The following is a 5,000-nucleotide window of genomic DNA, read 5'->3' as shown; positions in this document are numbered from 1 at the left end:
CTGTCGCTCCGTGGGGGCACGGCACGGGAAAGCGAGCCCTCTCCTGGCAGGGCCTCTCGGCCTTGGCGACAGACCCTGTCGGATCGGGCGGGTGGCCGAGTGCACGGCGAGCGGACCGTCCCCGTCTGGCAGGTCCCCCGGCGCCCCGGATGCGGCGGTGCTGTCTGGGGCCCGCAGGAAGGAAAAGGGCGGTGGTGGGGGCGGCAGCAGCCGCAGGGAGGTCCCGGGGGCCACGAAAATATGGAACGCTTCACGAATTTGCGTGTCATCCTTGCGCAGGGGCCATGCTAATCTTCTCTGTATCGTTCCAATTTTAGTATATGTACTGCCGAAGCAAGCACAAAGGGTGGGCAGGGTTGGCAGCTAGAAATAGGTGGGCAGGCCTCGGGCCTTTGAGGTCAGGGCGACCAAGGCCCGGTCGGCAGGACCGGTGGCAGGCGCCGACTGGTTGCCGCAGGACTGCCCCTTGCGCCCTTGGTCCCCACCACCCCTCGCAGGGCAACCCGGGCTGTGGGATGGCAGGACCTTCCCGTCAAGCGGCCTGAACTGGGCCAAGGTGGGAGGCGGTGTGCACATGCAAATACACCGGAGCATGCTGGGAGCAGCCGTGCCTGGCCTGGAAGCCCCCTGCGGCCAGGTGCCGGGGCCCCAAGGCCCAGGGCGGGAGCGGGACAGGGACAGGAGGTGCGCTGAGGGACCTTGGCAGGGCCTCCCGCCATACCGGTGGCCCTGCACATGAGGAGGAAGGGCCTGGGCGGCCAAGTAGGGCACCTGGAGCCAAAGCAGCCCCCCCAACCCACCCCCGCCAGCGCAGACTGGTGGGGGGAGGGGGCCGAAGGAAGGCCGAGGCTTGGCCTGGGGGCCCTTTGGCTCCTGGTCTTGGGCCCCTGTCGGCCGTCAGGGCAGGCGCGTGCTGCCTCCGAGCCGTGGCGGGGGGCACCAGGGACCCCGCCAAAGGCCCTTGCACCCCTCCGTCGCTCCGTGGGGGCGCGGCACGGAAAAGCGAGCCCTCTCTTGGCAGGGCCTCTCGGCCTTGGCGGCAGACCCTGTCGGATCGGGCGGGTGGCCGAGTGCACGGCGAGCGGACCGTCCCCGTCTGGCAGGTCCCCCGGCGCCCCGGATGCGGCGGTGCTGCCTGGGGCCCGCAGGAAGGAAAAGGGGAGTGGTGGGGGCGGCAGCAGCCGCAGGGAGGTCCCGGGGGCCACGAAAATATGGAACGCTTCACGAATTTGCGTGTCATCCTTGCGCAGGGGCCATGCTAATCTTCTCTGTATCGTTCCAATTTTAGTATATGTGCTGCCGAAGCAAGCACAAAGGGTGGGCAGGGTTGGCAGCTAGAAATAGGTGGGCAGACCTCGGGCCTTTGAGGTCAGGGCGACCAAGGCCCGGTCGGCAGGACCGGTGGTAGGCGCCGACTGGTTGCCGCAGGACTGCCCCTTGCGCCCTTGGTCCCCGCCACCCCTCGCAGGGCAACCCGGGCTGTGGGATGGCGAGACCTTCCCGTCAAGCGGCCCGAACTGGGCCAAGGTGGGAGGCGGTGTGCACATGCAAATACAGCGGAGCATGCTGGGAGCAGCCGTGCCTGACCTGAAAGCCCCCTGCGGCCAGGGCCCGGGGCCTCAGGGCGGGAGCGGGACAGGAGGCGCGCTGAGGGACCTTGGCAGGGCCTCCTGCCATATCGGTGGCCCTGCACATGAGGAGGAAGGGCCTGGGCGGCCAAGTAGGGCACCTGGAGCCAAAGCAGCCCCACAACCCACCCCCGCCATCGAAGGCTGGTGGGGGGAAGGGCCCGAAGGAAGGCCGGGGCTTAGCCTGGGAGCCCTTTGGCTCCCGGTTTTGGGCCCCAGTCGGGCGCGTGGTGCCTCCGAGTCGTGGCAGGGGGCACCGGGGACCCCGCCAAAGGCCCTTGCACCCCTCTGTCGCTCCGTGGGGGCACGGCACGGGAAAGCGAGCGCTCTCCTGGCAGGGCCTCTCGGCCTTGGCGACAGACCCTGTCGGATCGGGCGGGTGGCCGAGTGCACGGCGAGCGGACCGTCCCCGTCTGGCAGGTCCCCGGGCGCCCCGGATGCGGCGGTGCTGTCTGGGGCCCGCAGGAAGGAAAAGGGCGGTGGTGGGGGCGGCAGCAGCCGCAGGGAGGTCCCGGGGGCCACGAAAATATGGAACGCTTCACGAATTTGCGTGTCATCCTTGCACAGGGGCCATGCTAATCTTCTCTGTATCGTTCCAATTTTAGTATATGTACTGCCGAAGCAAGCACAAAGGGTGGGCAGGGTTGGCAGCTAGAAATAGGTGGGCAGGCCTCGGGCCTTTGAGGTCAGGGCGACCAAGGCCCGGTCGGCAGGACCGGTGGCAGGCGCCGACTGGTTGCCGCAGGACTGCCCCTTGCGCCCTTGGTCCCCACCACCCCTCGCAGGGCAACCCGGGCTGTGGGATGGCAGGACCTTCCCGTCAAGCGGCCTGAACTGGGCCAAGGTGGGAGGCGGTGTGCACATGCAAATACACCGGAGCATGCTGGGAGCAGCCGTGCCTGGCCTGGAAGCCCCCTGCGGCCAGGTGCCGGGGCCCCAAGGCCCAGGGCGGGAGCGGGACAGGGACAGGAGGTGCGCTGAGGGACCTTGGCAGGGCCTCCCGCCATACCGGTGGCCCTGCACATGAGGAGGAAGGGCCTGGGCGGCCAAGTAGGGCACCTGGAGCCAAAGCAGCCCCCCCAACCCACCCCCGCCAGCGCAGACTGGTGGGGGGAGGGGGCCGAAGGAAGGCCGAGGCTTGGCCTGGGGGCCCTTTGGCTCCTGGTCTTGGGCCCCTGTCGGCCGTCAGGGCAGGCGCGTGCTGCCTCCGAGCCGTGGCGGGGGGCACCAGGGACCCCGCCAAAGGCCCTTGCACCCCTCCGTCGCTCCGTGGGGGCGCGGCACGGAAAAGCGAGCCCTCTCTTGGCAGGGCCTCTCGGCCTTGGCGGCAGACCCTGTCGGATCGGGCGGGTGGCCGAGTGCACGGCGAGCGGACCGTCCCCGTCTGGCAGGTCCCCCGGCGCCCCGGATGCGGCGGTGCTGCCTGGGGCCCGCAGGAAGGAAAAGGGCGGTGGTGGGGGCGGCAGCAGCCGCAGGGAGGTCCCGGGGGCCACGAAAATATGGAACGCTTCACGAATTTGCGTGTCATCCTTGCGCAGGGGCCATGCTAATCTTCTCTGTATCGTTCCAATTTTAGTATATGTGCTGCCGAAGCAAGCACAAAGGGTGGGCAGGGTTGGCAGCTAGAAATAGGTGGGCAGACCTCGGGCCTTTGAGGTCAGGGCGACCAAGGCCCGGTCGGCAGGACCGGTGGTAGGCGCCGACTGGTTGCCGCAGGACTGCCCCTTGCGCCCTTGGTCCCCGCCACCCCTCGCAGGGCAACCCGGGCTGTGGGATGGCGAGACCTTCCCGTCAAGCGGCCCGAACTGGGCCAAGGTGGGAGGCGGTGTGCACATGCAAATACAGCGGAGCATGCTGGGAGCAGCCGTGCCTGACCTGAAAGCCCCCTGCGGCCAGGGCCCGGGGCCTCAGGGCGGGAGCGGGACAGGAGGCGCGCTGAGGGACCTTGGCAGGGCCTCCTGCCATATCGGTGGCCCTGCACATGAGGAGGAAGGGCCTGGGCGGCCAAGTAGGGCACCTGGAGCCAAAGCAGCCCCACAACCCACCCCCGCCATCGAAGGCTGGTGGGGGGAAGGGCCCGAAGGAAGGCCGGGGCTTAGCCTGGGAGCCCTTTGGCTCCCGGTTTTGGGCCCCAGTCGGGCGCGTGGTGCCTCCGAGTCGTGGCAGGGGGCACCGGGGACCCCGCCAAAGGCCCTTGCACCCCTCTGTCGCTCCGTGGGGGCACGGCACGGGAAAGCGAGCCCTCTCCTGGCAGGGCCTCTCGGCCTTGGCGACAGACCCTGTCGGATCGGGCGGGTGGCCGAGTGCACGGCGAGCGGACCGTCCCCGTCTGGCAGGTCCCCCGGCGCCCCGGATGCGGCGGTGCTGTCTGGGGCCCGCAGGAAGGAAAAGGGCGGTGGTGGGGGCGGCAGCAGCCGCAGGGAGGTCCCGGGGGCCACGAAAATATGGAACGCTTCACGAATTTGCGTGTCATCCTTGCGCAGGGGCCATGCTAATCTTCTCTGTATCGTTCCAATTTTAGTATATGTACTGCCGAAGCAAGCACAAAGGGTGGGCAGGGTTGGCAGCTAGAAATAGGTGGGCAGGCCTCGGGCCTTTGAGGTCAGGGCGACCAAGGCCCGGTCGGCAGGACCGGTGGCAGGCGCCGACTGGTTGCCGCAGGACTGCCCCTTGCGCCCTTGGTCCCCACCACCCCTCGCAGGGCAACCCGGGCTGTGGGATGGCAGGACCTTCCCGTCAAGCGGCCTGAACTGGGCCAAGGTGGGAGGCGGTGTGCACATGCAAATACACCGGAGCATGCTGGGAGCAGCCGTGCCTGGCCTGGAAGCCCCCTGCGGCCAGGTGCCGGGGCCCCAAGGCCCAGGGCGGGAGCGGGACAGGGACAGGAGGTGCGCTGAGGGACCTTGGCAGGGCCTCCCGCCATACCGGTGGCCCTGCACATGAGGAGGAAGGGCCTGGGCGGCCAAGTAGGGCACCTGGAGCCAAAGCAGCCCCCCCAACCCACCCCCGCCAGCGCAGACTGGTGGGGGGAGGGGGCCGAAGGAAGGCCGAGGCTTGGCCTGGGGGCCCTTTGGCTCCTGGTCTTGGGCCCCTGTCGGCCGTCAGGGCAGGCGCGTGCTGCCTCCGAGCCGTGGCGGGGGGCACCAGGGACCCCGCCAAAGGCCCTTGCACCCCTCCGTCGCTCCGTGGGGGCGCGGCACGGAAAAGCGAGCCCTCTCTTGGCAGGGCCTCTCGGCCTTGGCGGCAGACCCTGTCGGATCGGGCGGGTGGCCGAGTGCACGGCGAGCGGACCGTCCCCGTCTGGCAGGTCCCCCGGCGCCCCGGATGCGGCGGTGCTGCCTGGGGCCCGCAGGAAGGAAAAGGGCGGTGGTG

The 5,000-nt window shown here is 69.5% G+C and overlaps 5 non-coding genes across 5 annotated transcripts; all 5 read right to left on the bottom strand.

The window, feature by feature from the left end:
• Positions 1-234: 234 nt before the first annotated feature.
• LOC132252277 (U6 spliceosomal RNA) lies at positions 235-341 on the bottom strand. The gene has a single exon (XR_009464172.1). It is a non-coding gene; the product is annotated as a U6 spliceosomal RNA (small nuclear RNA).
• Positions 342-1,205: 864 nt separating this feature from the next.
• On the bottom strand, positions 1,206-1,312 carry LOC132252298 (U6 spliceosomal RNA). Its single transcript, XR_009464193.1, has one exon. It is a non-coding gene; the product is annotated as a U6 spliceosomal RNA (small nuclear RNA).
• Positions 1,313-2,150: 838 nt separating this feature from the next.
• Positions 2,151-2,257, bottom strand: LOC132252343 (U6 spliceosomal RNA). The gene has a single exon (XR_009464238.1). It is a non-coding gene; the product is annotated as a U6 spliceosomal RNA (small nuclear RNA).
• An 864-nt stretch (positions 2,258-3,121) lies between these two features.
• LOC132252287 (U6 spliceosomal RNA) lies at positions 3,122-3,228 on the bottom strand. The gene has a single exon (XR_009464182.1). It is a non-coding gene; the product is annotated as a U6 spliceosomal RNA (small nuclear RNA).
• Positions 3,229-4,066: 838 nt separating this feature from the next.
• On the bottom strand, positions 4,067-4,173 carry LOC132252275 (U6 spliceosomal RNA). Its single transcript, XR_009464170.1, has one exon. It is a non-coding gene; the product is annotated as a U6 spliceosomal RNA (small nuclear RNA).
• Between the last annotated feature and the right edge of the window lie 827 nt (positions 4,174-5,000).

The sequence above is a fragment of the Alligator mississippiensis genome, chromosome 8 (genome assembly GCF_030867095.1).
Source record: "Alligator mississippiensis isolate rAllMis1 chromosome 8, rAllMis1, whole genome shotgun sequence".
Lineage (NCBI taxonomy): Eukaryota > Metazoa > Chordata > Crocodylia > Alligatoridae > Alligator > Alligator mississippiensis.
The sequence above is the reverse complement of the archived record's forward strand: the minus strand, read 5'-3'. Positions and strand labels throughout refer to the sequence as shown.